The sequence below is a fragment of the Alligator mississippiensis genome, chromosome 3 (assembly GCF_030867095.1).
Source record: "Alligator mississippiensis isolate rAllMis1 chromosome 3, rAllMis1, whole genome shotgun sequence".
NCBI classification, from domain to species: domain Eukaryota; kingdom Metazoa; phylum Chordata; order Crocodylia; family Alligatoridae; genus Alligator; species Alligator mississippiensis.
Genome location: NC_081826.1, coordinates 148,689,158 through 148,707,891, shown reverse-complemented (window position 1 = coordinate 148,707,891; position 18,734 = coordinate 148,689,158). Strand labels below are relative to the sequence as shown.

Sequence of the window (18,734 nt, the reverse complement as noted above, 5' to 3'; positions counted from 1 at the left end):
AGTTTATACCTGCATTTATGAAGACAAATATTTCCTTCAGGAAATATAAATTGCCCATTAGTTTCAGAAACACCCTTCTGCACTCACTGCACATGCACTTCCACTTACGCATGCTGCCAGACACATTCTTGATGATAAGGCATGGACATAAGTGGAATTTTTAATTTATTATATGGTCATAATACTTATGTTTTTTGCAACATTTTACATGGAGGGCCTAATATGCAGTCCTTACTCAGGCAAAACAGCCATTCAATTCCTCAACATCAGTTTTTTAAACTACTAAAGGAGATGTGGACAGTGCAAGAGGAGACCATGTGGTTATGAAGCATCTCAGTATAATTCATGCTCTAGTATGGCTCTCTGCCCCCACTGCTGGCTGGACCATGCAATCAGCCTTTGAGCTATAGAAGGTGGAGTCTATTGCTAAGACACTAGCACTGCATGCACTTACATCCAGAGACTCCATGGTTACTAATTGACAACACCACATCCCAGTAATGGTGTCAACAAGGTAGGTAGGGGTGGTCTTCATATCATGTTTTCATCCATTTTTCCCAGGTTTCTTAAATTCTTAAACAACAGCTCTGCTCAACACAGTTAGAGTCACTATCAACTGTTGCCTAAACAAAGGCTGCAGCATGTAGCAGAGGTGTAACAGTTTCTGTGCCTTAGACCGCAGTGGCAGCAGCAGTGACTATTCTTGCACCCCCTCAACATCAGTGCCTGGAGCTGCTGCCCCAGACATTCACCCCTAGTTACACAACTGGTGGGTGGTGTATGTGGCTGGCAGGCACTAGCATACACTGTGTTCCAGACAATGTGGATCCAGCCAATGTGTGGATCCAGCCAATGTAGGGAACGGGGCACTCTGAAGTAGTGTTTATACAGGAGCAGTATTCCAATACTTAGCCCCAGCTGTACTCCCGGTATTGAGTCATTTGGTTTCAAAGATGGATACTTAAGACCATTAAAAATGACCATGTGCAGGACAGGGGTGTCAAACTTATGGTCTGCAGGCTGGATCAAACCTGCAAAGCCATGGTGTCTGGCCCACAAGGCTGGAATTTGGGGGTGGGAGAGGAAGGTGCAGGGTCTGCCACCTTAATCCAGGGCACAGAGCCTGATTGGGCACATTTGTTGGTGGTGAGGGATGAGTGCTGGCCTTTAAATGCTCATGTTTCCAGATTGTGGCTTTACCCCAGCGAGGAGGGATGTCTACATGTAAGGTCTGCAGATTCAATAGCCTTGTTGCCAAGTGGAACAAACCACTTCAATAGGAATTTCCATTTTTGGAATCTTCTATGAAGACCTAAGATGTGCTCAGAAGGTGTTTCTTGTTTGATTGATTTTTGTTGTTGGTTTTTTTTCCCTTGAACAAGATATTTTAATTCATCTCAGAGAAGTTGTATATCCAGCCACCAGGACATTAAACATTAAAGCCAGGAGACCTCAAACATCAAAGAGAAGGTACAGCCAAAATTGGATGTCTATGTGAGACATAGGACTTTTCAGTCATTACACTCCTAAAATGGGGTTACCCTGGAAAATTCCTCCCCATAATCTACCATGTTTTAAAACTAAGTCTCAAAACTGCCTGGAAGTAGAGTGTAGATCTGACTTGAACCACTTCTATCAACCTGATTTCAAAGCCACTGTCAGGATAAAATTCCTAAGCCCCACCCCCCAAAAAATGGAAGCCCTCGGCTTTATCATAACTTACTGTTTTTAATTCATTTTAATAATTTTAAATTAACATAAATTATTTCAAATGTATAGCCTATAAATTGTCTTCTGGATATCTATGATAAAGATGGGACCAGTCAATTCTGATATATGGGCCTGTTGTCACAGGTCATCACCACCAACTGGAATCTTAGTTAAGTAAATCAGGACCCTGTAATCCTCAGTAATGTCTATAGTGCACCAAAGAAATTGAACTACTTGCCTGAGTAAGGCTTACCCCCTTAAACATGAATGCAGGTCCTTCTTAATGGCAAACTGAACAATAACATACAAGAATGCTGGTAGAAACCAGAGATAAAGCCAGCATGTCCTCCTATCCTAGCTGTTCACTAGTAATAAGCAATATTACTCCCAGACATAAATGTATTTACTATAATGCACCTCTCTGGGAGGGGTGTTGAAGGCAAAGGAGGATCTCGGTGGACTAGTTTATTTGCCTCCAGACTGGTTACTTTGCTTATCTTCTAGGCTTTTTTGTCTCATAATCAAGTGAACACAAATTGGAGCGCTAGGCAGACCCATTTCCATACCCTTCCTTCTTTTCTCTGTGCACATAATTTTTAGGTATACTAATCCTCCCATAAGGCGAGGCCATTATTTCACGGTAATTAACATAGAATAACAAACTTGTAAACTGTGAGCAGATTTGATTTGGAACATGTTGATAAATTTGGCACCAGAAAATGGGTCACTGATTATATTTCCTCTCTGCATCTGGTACTTGTTGTTCACTTTTTGCTACCATGCCAGGAACACAGGTGCTAAAATTGAGCACTATAGCTATGGATTTATGAGTCTATCTAGCATTCAGCACACAATGCCTTAAAGTTAGCTTTCACCTTTTGATAGAGCTATTAAGTTGAATTATTACTTTTTAAGGTTTGTCTCTCTCCTCTATACCCCCAAAAAAGAAAAGAAATCACCCAAACAGATTTGTGCGTATGAAGAGAATGAAACAAAGAATTTAATCATAACACTAGTGAATGGTTTTCAGACTGACATCTGTACATTAAGAATATGTAAAAATACCAATTTCATGCTCTGACAACTTATTCTGCATTGGTGGTGGGATAATACCATGGGAATGCCAAATGTCAAAGTATTACATAATGTCGTCTGAGGAGCCATCACTGGGAATTCCTTCAGGGAAATTTTCCACAAAAAAAAGACAGAAATGAGGAGCTGCCAAAAGAAAATAAAAATCATGAGGTCAGAGTTAAAAAATATTGACAGTGCAGTCTAAAATCTATGTACTTGAATTATTTTCCAGTATTAAATTCTTGTCCTTTTATTTCTGTCAAAGGATGGGACTCTCATATGCTCTTTTGAGAAGCTGCAGATAAATCCAGAACGGTGACAAAATGGGTTTCCTCCTGTCTGCTCCCCCACTTCCCCCCTCCCCCCCAGCACATTCTTTTAAATGCATTTTTAGCAGCCCTGGAAAGCACCAGCATGAGACCTGGAGCCCACCTTTTCTTATTATGAACAGCATAGGAAAGCAGGGCAGAAGGAACATTTTTTTTTCTGGTGGAGCTACTTTTTTGTAGAGAAAAGTAGTTTGGTCTGCATATCCACTTAACCAGACTCCCCTCTGCTGAGAATTGTGAAAAGGATGCAGTCTCCGAGTTAGGAAAATGGCACATTTGGAATTTATACACCATGCCTGCAATCCCAACTCTGTTGTGCATGCCCCACCAACAAGCCCATTTCACCTGCTTTGATCATACTCCCATACGGGTCACTAGTGATATCCATCTTTCAGCCCCTTCTCTATTGCTTAGTGTTGCGAGGCATGTAAGTTCTGCCCTTTTAGGTTTTTCTAAGTTTACCCATGACCATAGAATTTGAGTGCCATCTACCAAAACCAAGAGGGAAACTGAAACACTGCATCAGAGATATTCTTCTGTCTGCTTTCATTGATGACTCTTTTCTTGAAGCTTATGGTTTGAATTTTTATATTCAGTTTCTGAGGAATTTTGCAATAAGTTGACTGCACTTACAGCATTTCATTGATTAGACAGGTGCTAGGGTGGCACTAGCACTAAGGTACATGGTTGATTGTTTAGAGGTTGCAAGTTTGAGGCTGTAGCAAAAGTGCTTGTGATGTGGCCCTATCAGATACTAACAAGTCTGTGAATTCTGCTAATGTTAATTCACAAGGAGATGGGGAAAAAGTTGATTGAGCTGTTCAAAGTCTCATTTGGTGGGCAAGATCTTGACTTTCATGGGAAAAAGGAGATGTTTGGCAGAAACAGTCAAATACTAAAATATTTATGGTTGAAAATAATAATAGTAAACATTATATTTCATATCCTTTCCTTTAAACCAATATGGCTACAATCTGGACACCTGAAACATCATATTGGGGGTTATGTTTTTTTCATTGAAAAGTCAGCAATTTTCTTGGAAAGGAGGCATTCTCTGTGAAAAGTTTCACTTAATTCAAAATCCTCAGTTTTCTAATTGGAAAACAAAAAGTTTTGACCTCTGGTTGGCTATGTAGAGGACAGGATGTATTTATGCGGGTTCCTCTTTGTGAGGATAGGGAGCGATAAAACCAAGTGAAGACTAGTACAAGAGCAATATGTCCTTTGTTTATGTCAGTGCACTCCCCACATCAGCCCAGGCCTTACTTCTGCTCCAGGCCGAGTGTTTGCTGCTTCAACACTTATTCTTGCTGACATCCTATCACACTTTTTAGCTTCTTTCATTCCTTGGCATCTCAGAACAGCAGAGACTTCCTATACCTGAAGAAGGGTGACTGTGCCTGAAAGCTTGCAAAGAACTCCCTTCCAACTACTCAGTTGATCTAATAAAAGATATCACATCTCCTCAAAGAACCTTGTCTGCTGCTTCAACACTCACATCAGACCCAACTCCATTTTTTGTCCCTTTAGTTCCTTTTCACAGCCCATCAGTTTCTGTCTTTTCTCCCATTCTTTTTGCCCCTTCTGCGCATTAACCTGTCCCCAAGCTCCTTCCCCCCTGCATTCCGCTGCTGCTGCTGCTGCTGCTGCTGCTGCTGCTGCTGCTGCTGCTGCTGCTGTCCTCCCTCTCATTCCCTACTTGCCTCTCTCTACTCGTTTTCTTTAACTGCTGCCTCCTCCTACACCTAGCCCTTCTCTCCCCTTTAAAACCCCTTGCACTCCCCCCCAATCCACTGAGCTCCTCCACCTGGGAAGGCCCCACTCCTCCCTTCCCCCAGCACCTGCTGTTCTGCTCCTCAGCTGCATGGAGCGGCAGAAACTGTAATTAACAGGCTATGAAGCACTGTAGAGCTAAGTGCTAAGGAGCTCATAATTACACTCCCTCCCTCTCCCGCTGCTTCCTCTGAAGCATCAGAGTGGAGCAGTGGGAAGAGGAGGAGCAGATCAGGTGGGGGGTGGGAATTTAATTAACTTCTGAAGTGCTACTGCCCCTGCTCCACTCAGTTGAGGATGAGGGGAGATTGGAGCTAGACTGTAGGGATGGGCAGGAGCCCAGCATGTTGAATCAATCCAACATAACTCTGCCAAGTGTAACACTTCACCAATAAGCTACCATAGGGTTTGCATTCCTGCATCAGAGAAGTGAACTAGAGGCCAGATGAAAGTCTTCCTACTGTCTTCAGAGGGTCTTGGATCAGGCCCCAGTATCATACCAGTGCACACTTCCATGCTACTAAAATTTGGCTTATTAATTTTTCCTTTAATTTAAATGCAGCATTTTTTAAACATCATTTTATAGTGATTTATGCAAGGCATCCTTCCACTATGTAAACCAGATGCAAGAAAAGTGATGAGAAAGTAATGACAAAGTTTATAAATATCTTTTGAATTTATTATGGGGGGGAGGTTGTTTTTGTTTTCCTCTTCCACTGTTTCTCTTCAGTGGCCCTATAAACCTTATAAACTATTCAAACTATTCAAAGCCTTATAAACTATTCAAACTTTTCTGCAGCTCTACTTTCCAGGAGGCCCCTATGAGGGGTCTAATCCTGTGAGGTGCTGAACATAATGGGCACCTATACACATGACAGATCTCTGCACAGATATGTGCTAATTACCTGATTAGCTGACTCCTGTGAGTCTGCTGGAGTGTGCTAATTAGCACTCCCCAGCTGCCTCTGCACGAACAACATGTGCCCCTAGAGGCTGGGGGACACAGTGACTGCCCGCAAGTGGCAGCGGCGATGTTGGCGGTGGGGGCGTGGTGGCAGTGATGGGGGATCTCCCGCAGGCAGCTTCAGTGATGTCAGTGGTGGGGCTGGGCCAAATGGGGAGCTCCTGCAGGCAGCCACGGCAGTGGCAGTGGTGGGGGGGGTGGCAAACACCGAACAGCAGTCAGTGACCACCCGCAGACACCGCCAGCAGCAGCAACAGCAGCCAGCAGAGATCAGGGACCTCCCACAGGCACCACCAGCAGTGTCGGCGGTGCTATTCGCAGGGGGACACCACCAATCTCAGGGGGTGCATGTGGAACCATGTGCACATCCTACACGTTGCCATTGAGCCTCTGCATCACTTGTTGTGGCAGGGCACCTTTGGTGCCTGCCACTTTAAGGGCCAGAATAGGCAGCAGAGCAGCCTGCAAGTGACCACATTCCCTATCAGGAGTCACATGGCCAGCAGGAGGCTGCCTAATTGGGAAGAGGGCCCAGCTGCTAGAGATAAGATCAGGCCCTGAGCAGTAGGGTCAGCAGTTGCTGCAAGCAGCTAGAGGGGGAACATCACCCAGCTGGAGTTGCTGTTCACATAACAACCTGGAAGTAAGGGGCAGGAACTATGGGGATGGAGGAGGTTCTTGGTTCTGGAGGATGACCTAAAACTCCACCCTGCTGGGGATGGATGGTGTAGTGAAGCTGCTTGTGGCAAGGCAGCTTCCAGGAAATGCCACCCCTGTGCCTCCCTAGTGAAAGGCAAGTATAGGGCACTGGAAAGCCTTAGACCCCAGTGCCCTATAGGTGACCCCATGGAAGGGAAAGGCTAGGGGAGCACACCCTCAGGGGCCCAGGCCCACTGAGTGGGGCCTGAGGTGGGACCCAGGCCCATTGTGTGGGGCCTGGAGACGGGTCCAGGTATGTCTGCAGACACCTGAGAACCAGGTGGGCCATAGACGAAGGGCAAGATTTAGGCATGACTGCAGATACCTGAGGTCATGGGGTGTAAGGCCCCATAGCCCCAGTGAGGGGGCAGGGTAGTATCTAGTAGCCATGTACAGTAGGGCCATAGGGGGCCTGAAGGACTGCACATAAGCTGACCAGAGTAGCCGGAGTGGAGGCCCTAGTGAGAGGGCAGGAGGCCCAGGCACATGTGACAATGCCTGAGGCAGGATTTGTACTTTGGATGCCATCTGCAAGGTATGGGACACGGTATAAGGGTAGGTTCAGAGTCGTGTATAACACCCTAGGCATCGGGGCATAAAATGGGCAGCCTCTCGCATTACTACATCTTCTTTTAAACATCAAGTTGTGGCAGGAGAAACAGAGCAGACTGCCTCAGACAGGTGGGCAGGCTGACCTTGTGACCGGCCTCGTGACTTCCCCGTTACATGTGTATTCAGCTTCCCCACATTTCAAAATGGTGGCAGGGGTGCTTTAACTAAAGTTTGTCAAACAAGCTTTAGTTAAAGCACCCATCGCCATTTTGAAGTGCAAGACACTGACCACACATGATGCTGTGGGTGCTTTAATTAGAGTGGCTCTCAGAGCCGCTCTAATTAAAGTGCCCTTGCTCCCACCACAGAACACATGTATAGACACCCTATTATAGCTTTATCCCTCAAAACACTTCAAACTGGCTTCATTTTAAGGAACTTGAGTTGTCCCATTGGCTTCAGTGGAAACATTCACATGCTGAAGTGTTTTGTGGGATCAGATTAGAGTGCTTAGCACTGGGCACTATGGGGACCAAGAAGCAGAAATGTATAGCAGGATGTTATCTACTAAAAATGTGGGATCCCCAAGACTGTTCTTACTGAAATTATGTAGCAACATTGCCATCACTTGATGGCATCTGATGAAGTAGGCTGTAGCCTATGAAAGTTTATGCTTCTCTGGATGAGTTATTCTATTAGGTGCCATTCTGCCCTGCCTCCTGCCTAACTTCAGACTAACACGGACTTAATTACCTCTCTCTACATAATATGTAACCCTCAAAATCCTGCATTAAAATAGTATTTTAAGGTTGTAAAGTCAAGTGCTTAAACCTTGGGAAATGTGAAAATTCAAGTTGCCTGCGCAACCTTAATTCAAGCCCTCATGCACATGCATCATGATCCAGTTTTAACGGCAAGATAACAGATTCATATTCTGAAGGTCCCCAGAAAAGGTCACCATAACTTTTAACATGGTCAAAACATGTATTTTTCTTTAGCTCTGCTCCCAGGCTTCAGGCTGAAACTTTCTGAGATTTTCCAGGAAAAAAATTAGCATGAGGTAGACATGAAAAATAGGATCTTAACAGGAAAAGTGTCAGGCCACGTTAATAAGTGGTGACACCAGAGACACCAGCTCCACCTGTAATAGAAAGGAGGGTTACGTCTGACTCTTAATGACTATTAAGTTACCAAACAACTTGGATTTTCCCACCTAGTTGTAGACCCCATCACCCAGTTCCCCACAGCTGTCTGAAATGCTGTTTGAAAAAAAGCTGACATCCATCTTGCCATGGATCCTTTTTGACAGTTTTGTCCTGTACTATGAAGCCATCCTTTAGGCACAGTTCCTGGGGCAGCTACTGGCAGTGTTGAAATGCCAGGCAGCTGTGGAACCCAGAGCTGGTCCAGAGTGGTAAGTGCTGAAGGAAAGATCTGCTCATTTGCAATGAGCCAAACTTGGGAGTTCTACAAAACCAGTATATCAATGGGGGTTCGATGTATCATTGGGCGCCATCTACTGGCACTTTATCTATTATCTGTCATTTACATATGCACCCCTCTTGTTTGTTTGTTTTCAGAGCCCTCAGTAACACAGGACTTCCCTGTAGAGTCCTGCTCCCCACTATGTTCCCTACAATCTGCCAGGTTCTCAGAGTAAAATTCTTGTTTCTTTGAGGGGGTGGGAAGAGCAGGAGGGAGAAGCAAAATTGTCCTTCCTCCCAACAACACACCCAGAGACAATAAATGCACAGAACCCCTAGCTCCACCTACATGACTGCTCCTGGAGATTTCTGGGCCTTGAATTGCTAAAATTCAGTTTACAGTTTAGAAATCTGAGAAACTGACTGAATATTTTTAACGCTCAGCAAACTCGCACGGGGCGTGGCGGGGGGGGGGTGGGGGGGCTGTTTTATAAATCCTGGAATGTGCTGTTGCTCCCTTTGGCCTATTGGTATGGTATCCTGAGTACTTTAACCATCTCCCAGATTCCTAAGTAAGGGCAGAAAGGGTAAGGAAGGGCTAGCAATTAATAGCAGTAGCTTAAGATATTATGAACCCACAATTTGACATCCTGCCTTGTTAAAGACTTTTTTGGTCACCCTAGGCAAGATTCACAAAGATATAGGCATTGCTCTTGTGAACAAGGAGCCTAACATCTAGACTCCTGGCTCCCAGACCGGACTCTATAGTGCTGAACCAAACACCTAAGCTTCCCATACAATGTTCGGGAAGAATGAGGTGCCTACATATGGGATTTGCACTAGCCAGGACACAAACTGGGGTGCTGCCTAAGATAGCTAATAGGTGATTCTGAGGACTGGGGTGTATCTGAAATCATATCATTCTCTGGGGTGTAGGTGTCTAGGCCTTGGTGCACAAAAGCAGCTCTATCTATTTACAATGCATAGTTCTGAATCAATTTTTGGAGTTAGCTACTCAAGTAATTTCTTTCAAAAAACAGATCAGGGATCACTCTTTTATAATGACTCCGTAGACCACCCGCCCAGAATTGGCTCTTATGCCCTCTTCAACCTCCAGGGGTCAAAGCTACATTGCTTGAAAGTATCCTAACCACTATGTTTTAGGCTGTTCTATAATGGAGTAACCGGGTTCATGACTTTTGAATGTTTTAGGTTGGTCATAGTGCAGGTACCCCTCCTCAGGAGCAATATCCAAGGACGGATCTCTGGCTCAGTACAGATAAGAAGTGGAGATGTGACAAAAGTGCCACACTGGACTTACTCCCTGCCTTGTAGCTTACTAGAATTCTATCTTTGGCAGCTGCAATCAGGAATTTATATGCTACAGCTAAAAAGTCTTTTCTTCTTCCCTCACTTGTTCCATCTAAACAGGGTCACTGTTGAGGATCCTTGCTCTCCACTGGCTTTGATCATACATATCTTCTTCTTCAAACTCCTCTCATGTCTCTCTCCACTATATCTCTCCACCTCATCTTCGGTCTTCCCCTTCCCCTTCTCCCTAGTAGTGTTATTCTGGTAACTTCTTTTCCCACATATTCTTCCGGACTCCTTTGAACAGGCCCATACCATGCCATGCCAGTCTTCTCTCTTGTACTTTCTTAGATGTCTGTACTACCTTCACAGATCCTCTGGTGTAAGTATTCCTCACTTAATCTATCTTCGTCGCTCCAAACATCCATTGGAGCATTCTTCTCTCTTTCACATTCAGTCTCCTTTCTTGAGTCTCCTTCAGGGGCCATGTCTCTGCTCCGTACAACAGCACTGGATGCACACATCCTGTAATCTTTACCCTTCAGCTTCACTGATACTATCCTGTTGCATAATATTCCTGTCATCAATTTCCAGTTCATCCACCCTGCTGTTATTCGATGGTTCAACTTTTCATCTAACTCTGTATTCGGCTGAATGGTTGACCACAGATACTTGAACTTGCCAACTTTTCAAACATGTTTTTTATTGATTATCACATTTTCAACATCAAGTATTTCAGAGAAATCATAGTGCATATATTCTGTTTTGAATCGACTAATCTTTATTCCTCTTCTCTCTAGTATTTCTCTCCATTCGTCCAATCCAGCTTGCACTTCCTCTAAACGCTCAGTGTAAGTGATCGCATCATCTGAAAACATCATATTCCAGGGTGGTCTCCTTATATTTGTTCAGTAAACACATCCATCATGACCGCAAACAGGAACAGGCTCAAAGCTGACCCTTGATTCATAGATTCATAGATGTTAGGGTCGGAAGGGACCTCAATAGATCATCGAGTCCGACCCCCTGCATAGGCAGGAAAGAGTGATGGGTTTAGATGACCCCAGCTAGATGCCTATCTAACCTCCTCTTGAAGACGCCCAGGGTAGGGGAGAGCACCACCTCCCTTGGGAGCCCATTCCAAACTTTGGCCACTCTAACTGTGAAGAAGTTCTTCCTAATGTCCAATCTAAATCTGCTCTCTGCTAGCTTATGGCCATTATTTCTTGTAACCCCCAGGGGCGCCTTGGTGAGTAAATCCTCACCAATTCCCTTCTGTGCCCCCATGATGAACTTATAGGCAGCCCCAAGGTCGCCTCTCAACCTTCTCTTGCGGAGGCTGAAGAGGTCCAGGTGCCCTAGTCTCTCCTCATAGGGTTTGGTCTGCAGGCCCTTAACCATACGAGTGGCCCTTCTCTGGACCTTCTCCAGGTTATCCACATCCCTCTTGAAGTGTGGCACCCAAAATTGCATGCAGTATTCCAACTGTGGTCTGACCAGCGCCTGATAGAGGGGAAGTATCACCTCCTTGGTTCTGTTCATCATGCATCTGCTGATGCACGATAAAGTGCCATTAGCTTTCCTGATGACTTCGTCACACTGACGACTCATGTTCATCTCGGAATCCACTAGGACTCCAAGATCCCTTTCCGCTTCCGTGCCACCAAGCAGGTCATTTCCTAGGCAGTAGGTATGCTGGACATTTTTCCTCCCTAGGTGCAGCACTTTGCATTTCTCCTTGTTGAATTGCATTCTGTTGTTTTGTGCCCACTTGTCCAACCTGTCCAGGTCTGCTTGTAGTTGTTCCCTGCCCTCCGGTGTGTCCACTTCTCCCCACAGTTTTGTATCATCCGCAAACTTGGACAGAGTACACTTCACTCCCTCGTCCAAGTCACTGATGAAGACATTGAAGAGTATCAGTCCAAGGACCGAGCCCTGCAGGACCCCACTGCCCACACCCTTCCAGGTTGATACCGACTCATCCACTACGACTCTCTGGGTACAACCCTTGATGTATGCCCATCTTCACTTCAAAACTCTTTGTCTCTCCTGAGCTGCTCCTCACTTTCATTGTACATTTCTAATATGTTCTAACATATTTCTCCAGCACCTCCTTAACTCTCAGATACTCCCATATTTCCTCCCTGGGCACACAATCATAGGCTTTCTCCAGGTCAATAAAAAAGAAATGGAAATCTTTACAACCTTCCCTGTATTTCTCCACCATCTCTCTTACTGCAAAAACTGGATCTGTGGTTCTTTTCCCTGGCATGAATCCATAATGGTCTTCTCCAATAACCACTTCAGTCCTTAACCAGTTCTCCACCACACTTTCCCATGCTTTCAAAGTATGAGACATCAATTTGATTCCCCAATAGTTGCCACAATACTGGACATCACCTTTCTACTTGAATATTGGCATGAATACACTCCCTCTCCATTCATTTAGCATCTTCTCCATTGCAAATATTGCTTTAAACAGCTTCTGCAGTATATCAATTCCTTCTTCCCCCAAGACTTTCCAACCTTTCTCTGGTATATCATCAGGTCCTGTTTCTTTCCGATTCTTCATTTTATTCAATGCTCTTTTCACCTCCATTCTGCTGATGTCAGTCACCATGCCTTGTTTTTCTGTGGCATTTGCTCCAGAACTTCTTGGGTTCTCTTTGTTCATCAGATCTTCAAAATAGTTCTTCCACCTGCCCTTAATCTCTTCTTCACTTGTCAACAGTCTCCTAGATTCATCTTTGATCATTCTCACATGTGTCGCATCCCTTGTCAATCTCTCTCTTCCTTTTGTTCCTCTTTTGTTTCTAGTCTTTGGTACAAATCATCCATTGCAGCATTATTGGCCTTAGCAGCGGTCCTCTTTGCCTTCTTCCTCTCCACTTTGTATGCTTCAAAGTCCAGAGGGTCCCCTGTATTTTTTCATTTCTTACTTCTTCTCGCTTCTTTTTCATTTCTCCTTATTCTCCCTTACCGCTGCCTGGCCCTCCTCATTCCACCATCATGTTTCCTTCCTGGCAGGCATCTTTCCAGATGACACAGCACAGACTTTTGGCCTCTGCTCAGGCAGCCAGGGCACCCATGCCTCAGGACACTGCCAGGAGCCACACAACATCACCACCAGCAGGGACGGACTCAGGCGGCCAAGCACACCTGCCCCACCCACCCAGTAAACCTCACACTGCAGGGAGGGCCCTCTTCGCCCCCGCCCCCTCTCCCTGTCACGCTCCCCTGGGCTCCAGGTTCTCCCCCCGACACAGCACACAGGGAGGTGGGAGATAGTGTAAAACTTTATTGAGCAGCCTGTGCCCCCTTAGCTAGGCAGGCCTGGGCCTCTCATATACAGAGGAACACATCAATGATGGCAGTGATGTCATCCTCTGCTGCAGGGGGCAGGGACATGTAGCACAGCCACAGATAGCCCCCCAGGCAGTGGCAGAGGTTGCGGGGCAGTGCAGGCTTGCCCGTCCTATGCCAGGTTCTCAGGTGTGCCTGGGACACCATGGTGAGGAGGAGCAGCAGGGCATAGCGGGTTGGGCACCTCTCGGTCTGTGCAAACTGCTCCTCGTAGCACACCTGGTACACTCTCAGCAGGGACCCGCTCAGGGTGCAGGGCTGGCATGGGGGGGGGGGGAGGAGGGAGGAGCTGGCCCCCAGTGGGGGATCTCTCTGAAAAGGCCCCCTGTGGGGAGGGTGGGGCCACCACCAGCCCCGCATCCCAGTCAACCAAAAGCTCCAAGCCCCTAAGCCCAGGCACCAGGGGCTTGGCAGCAGCACAGAATGCAGCCTAGCCTACAGGAGGAGAAGTCGGGGGAGTAGGTATGGAGCCATGGCAGCAGGTTCTGCCAGGAGCCAGGCCTTTCCTGGCCTCAGAAAGGGGCGGGGAAGGCAGGCTGCCTGTGGGCAGCACCCAGCAGTCCTGCCTGCCCTTCTGGAGTGAGCAGGGACAGGGGGCTCAGCCAGCAGCCGCCTGGGCCAGGGCCTACCCAGCTAACTTGCCATGGTCCATGGGCACCCATGCATGCACAACCCTCAGTCTGAGGCCAAGCAGCACACAGTCCCCTGGTATTGAGCTTGTTATCTCAGAAATGTTGCAAACTCTCACAAACAGCCTTTTTTCTCTTGGCTTTGTAGGTCCTGCAGCTGCATACGAAGATGTACCAGCTGGCAGCCAGGACACACTTTCAGGGTCACTCTCATCCAGAGCCCTCCGTATGCACCAGCTCTGGCAGCAGAGGACCCAGGACTGGATCTGACTGCTGGACCACCTGGTCATGGTGGCCAAGGAATGGCTGATGGACTTGTGGGCCTCACACACAGAGAACGTCATGCATGAGCAGAGGAGGGACACGTGCAAGGAGAAGAGGCTCACGTGTGAGGAGAAGAGGGTCCAACGAAGATACCGGGCAGATCAGGAGTTCCAGGACAGGCTCCTGGCCCTTGAGGAGAGGCACTGGAGATCCAGGAGCAGCAGGCTGCCATGGTGGCCAGGGCAGTGGAGGCCACAGCATGCACACCTGCAGGGGTGCGGCCAGAGGCCGGGGTGCTGAGTGTGTGTCCCCAGGCTCTACCCCCTAGGTGCTGCCACCCCACTGCCCCCCACCCGGGAAGGGCACACACAGCACTGTACAGGGTCTGCTTGGGGAAGAAGGTGCTTTATTGGTGGTGGGTAGGATGGATAGTAAAGGGGCTCTGTGGTGAGGGAGGAAAGGGGGTAACGGGGTCTGGTGTGGGGGAGGGATGGGGGAGGGGGTCTGTTTTTGTGGAAGGGAATAATGTGCTTTTCTGAGAACTGTCTGCAGTAAGAATGGTGCTGGGGATGTGTGGTGGGGCTGGGGGCTGGGGCCGGCCTATAGAGGGGAGTGCAGGAGGAGGTGACCGTCCAGTGCCTCTTGCACCTGGTGCCCTGGCCCCTGCTGCCAGGTGAGTGGCTCGGCCAAGGCCTTGGTGGGGGGGGTGGGCTGTTGCTGTTGCTGCCACCCCATCTGGCACTCCTGGTGCCAGGTGTCCTCTGTCTGCTGCGCCTCCTCCGCCCAGGCCTCATGAAATAGTTCTTCCTGGGCCTTGTAGATGTTACGCAGCACACAGCCTGTGAAAATGACCCAGGAGGGATTGGCCACAGCGATCTCAAAGGGGGCAGTGAGGGTGTACCAGTGTCACTTGAAGCAGGAAAAGGTGCACTCTACCAGTGCACGGGTCCAGCCAAGGCACCTGTTGAAGTGCCTTGCTTGAGCTGGTGAATTGCCAGCTTGAGCAGGGAAATGGCCAGCCAGGTATCTGCGGGGAGGGGCCACCACATGGCGGTAGCGTGCTGCTCCAGCTGTGGACAAAGCTGGTTGAGGAGCTCCTGAAAGGTGACCTTGGTCATGCAAGCCACTGCTTGACTCCAGCCACTGCTTGTCATCCCAGGTGTGCTGAACAACATGCAGTTACCAGCCCTGACTGTCTGGGCAGACCCATAGGTGGTGGGGTTGGAGGCCCAGGAGTGAGTTGATGGCACTGGTGATGGCATCCAGTTGCGCCTCATTGGTGTCCCTGCCGCGGTTCGAGCAGCAGCATTGGGTCTGGGCGGCAGCAGCGCAGTGGCAGGAAGCCTGAGATGGTGAGGTGAGCCCGTGCAGTGTGGGGGTGCTGCCAGAATCGAGACTGACCTGGGCCAGGTGGTGGTCATGGCGGCAGTGCAGCAAGGCAACCAGTGTCTCCAGCAGAAGCCTGGGGCACTGGACATCACTGCCAGGGCCTGGGGGCAGTCGCCATTGTCCGGCGTGCGCAGGCTCTGGCAACAGAACTGCAGTGTGCTGGCACGCTGCACTGCAAGCTGCTCCGGGCCAAAAAGGCAGGTAGCAAGGAGCAGGGCTGGCTTTTAAAGATGGTTCCCAGCCTCAGAGCAGATCAACAGCATTCATTCCCAGACTCCTGCAACTGTGGAGCTGGTAAGAGCCAATGCCATGGAAAACAGTAAGCTCTTGTTCCAACCATATCCACACCCAAAAAGCCTGTACTATTACAGTAGTGACATTTCTACAGTGTCTGAAGAAGGATGGGCTGATGCTGCAGAGCTGTGGGCTCTCCCTTTTTGTGGCCTTAGACAAATCCAGTGGGTCAGAGTGGAGTCTGTTCATGGAAGTGAAGAGATCATCTTCCTTGGAGAAACCAATTCTCTAATTTTCCCTGCCAGTGCAAAACCATGTCCTCTGCTGCCCCTAATGTCCAGAGAATCACTGAAGTATCATTGTGCATCTCTCCTTTATTATTGACTAATCAGGGCAATATATCCATTAGAGAATCTCACTGAAAAATAGTGGCAAGGAGAGTGCATCTTACAAGTTGTTCCATTTTTAAATTTTACTTCAAAGTACTAAGTAGGTGAGATCATAGGGTTGCAGGAAAGGAGGGGTGGGAGGGACCTGACAGGATCATCTAATTCAGCCCCCGGCTCAAGGCAGGAGCATCTCTGATGAAATCATCCCAGCCAAGTGTCTGCCTAGCCTGCTCCTGAAAACGTCCAAGGATGTAGATTTCACAATTTCTCTAGGTAGCCTGTTCCAATGCTTGGTCACCCTAATAACCATAAAATTATCCTCTTTATATTTACCCCTCCGTATTTGTGCATGTAGTTATTTCATCCCAAGTCAGGACTTTGCACTTGTCCTTGTTAAATCTGATCCGAGTGAAGATAATTTTTCCGGACTATCTGGATCCTAGCTCTGCCCTCCAGAGTGTCTTCAAATCTAGTCTGCAAATTTGGTGCTATCTACAAATTTGTAAGCATATACTCAATCCTATCATCCCAAACTTTAATGAAGATGGTAAACAATACTGGACTCAGCACAGACACCTGGGGAACCCTACTTGATACCTCCTCCCAGTCAGACATTGAACTGTTAAAGACTATTTGGTGAATACAATGATCCAACTGGCTATGTATCTACCTGGCACTATTTTCATCTAGTTTGTGTTTCCTCAGCTTGTTAATGAGAATGTTACGGAAGACATTGTCAGCATCCTTGCTAAAATCAAGGCATATGACATCCACTGCCCTCCCCCATCCACAGAACCTGTTATCTTACTATGAAAAAATCAGGTTGATCAGGCATAACTTGTTCCTGATGAATCCACGCTGGCTGCTCTTAACTGCCTTGTTCTTCTCTAGGTGCTTCCCAACAGGTTAATTGAGGACTTGCCCCATGATCTTTCCAGGTACTGATATCAGGCTGACTGGTCTATAGTTCCCCAGATCCTCCTTCTTCCCTTTCTTAAAGATGGGCACTCTATTTGCCCTTTTCCCAGTCATCCATATCTTCACCCAATCTCCACAAGTTCCCAAAGAGGATAGCCAATGGCTCTGAGGTTACCTCAGCCGATGCCTTCAGTTCCCTAGGGTGCATCCCATCCAGCTCTGCCAACCTGAAAGCATGGAGCTTCTCTAAGTAACTGATAACCTGTTCTTCTACTACTCTAGGCTGTTTATCCCCTTCCCTATATTTGCTGAAAATTGCACTTGCCTTCTGGTATCTGCCCCTATTTGTAAAGACTGAAGTAAAAAAAGGTGTTAAGATACCTCAGCCTTCTCTGCATTGCCTGTGACTAGATGCCTCCCACATTCCACAAGGGACCTGTGGGCTCTCTGGTCTTCCCCTTACTTTTGACATACCTGTAGAATCCTCTTTTATTGCCTTTTTGGCCCTTGCCAGCTGCATTCCACATCCTGTGTGATGGGGCAGTGTCTTCAGAGATACCTTAAAGAAAATGGCAGCTTAGGAAGAAAAAAAAAAGTGCCTCAAGCATGAGCAAACCTAGAATTTTGAAAAGGGGGATATAGAACCTGAGGTACATCACCACCTAGAAAACAACACCCATTTTTTTCCCCAGTTAAAATTAAACTAGAAGATTTACTTATATTCTGAGGGTCTAAGGCAGTAATATTCAAATTTAAGATTGAAGTGAAAAGAAATATTGCATCATTGGAATGAGTTAAAAACAATCTGCTGGACTGTGAAATAGGAGCTCCATTACCAGGAGCAGGAACAGATGCAGGATGGCAGAACAAAGGGATGGCTTGATTGGTGGAACATCAAGACCATTAAAAAAGAAAAGAGGGCTGCTGGGGGTGGGGGTGTAGAAGGACATGACAATGAGCCATGAAGTCAGGTGGCTCCCCGAGCGCTGCCTGACTCGTAGTGCTGCAGCCACAGCAGCCACTTGGTTTGAAACTCTGGCTGGAGCCAGAAAGGGCACCCCCAGGGTCCTCCCCCTGGCCTCAAGGCAGCATCCTCTGGGGGCGCAACCAAGCACGCCCTGCTGAGGCAGCTGCTGGCACCAGCCAGGCACAAGCCAAGAGCCTGCAGCCGCAAGGTGGGCTGGTTTCCACCAGCACCCCTCAAGCGCCGCGGCCTCGGGCATGAGCGTTGCCTGGTCTTAAATAGAAAATTATTGCATTGGAAGCCCAAAATTATCATATTTGCTGAAAGACGATTGCACACTGAAATAACGCGCAAATGAATATGCAAAGAAATCTTCTTATTTACTTTATATTGCTGTCTGTAAGTCGCCAGTGAGTGAGAGAGAACTGGGGCATCTAAGTTGAAGCACTCAGCCCCCCCCCAAAAAAACCCCAACAAACAAACAAGAAAAACCCCTTCTTCATTTCAAGGCAAGCCCTCATAAGAAAGGGCTGACAGCCAACCCAAACCTCAGTGAAGACTCCCTGAGGGTGACTTGGGTTTTGCATGTGCCGCATCCACTACCGTACCTTTCGAAAGCTTTTTCTATTCCCGACCACACAGCCTACAAGGGTCGAAGTTATCGCACAAATACGGTAACCGGCCCGCACCCGGCAACACCGGGCCCCAACACGCCCCGCCCCCGCGCGGCTACATCAGGCCCGCAGCG

General features: G+C 47.5%; 1 long non-coding RNA gene across 1 annotated transcript; it reads right to left on the bottom strand.

Moving 5' to 3' along the window:
* Positions 1 to 2,688: 2,688 nt before the first annotated feature.
* Positions 2,689 to 18,722, bottom strand: LOC132249422 (uncharacterized). The gene is made up of 3 exons (XR_009460903.1): positions 18,595 to 18,722; positions 17,497 to 17,581; positions 2,689 to 2,928 (listed from the first exon to the last, which is right to left on the bottom strand). It is a non-coding gene; the product is annotated as an uncharacterized LOC132249422 (long non-coding RNA).
* Between the last annotated feature and the right edge of the window lie 12 nt (positions 18,723 to 18,734).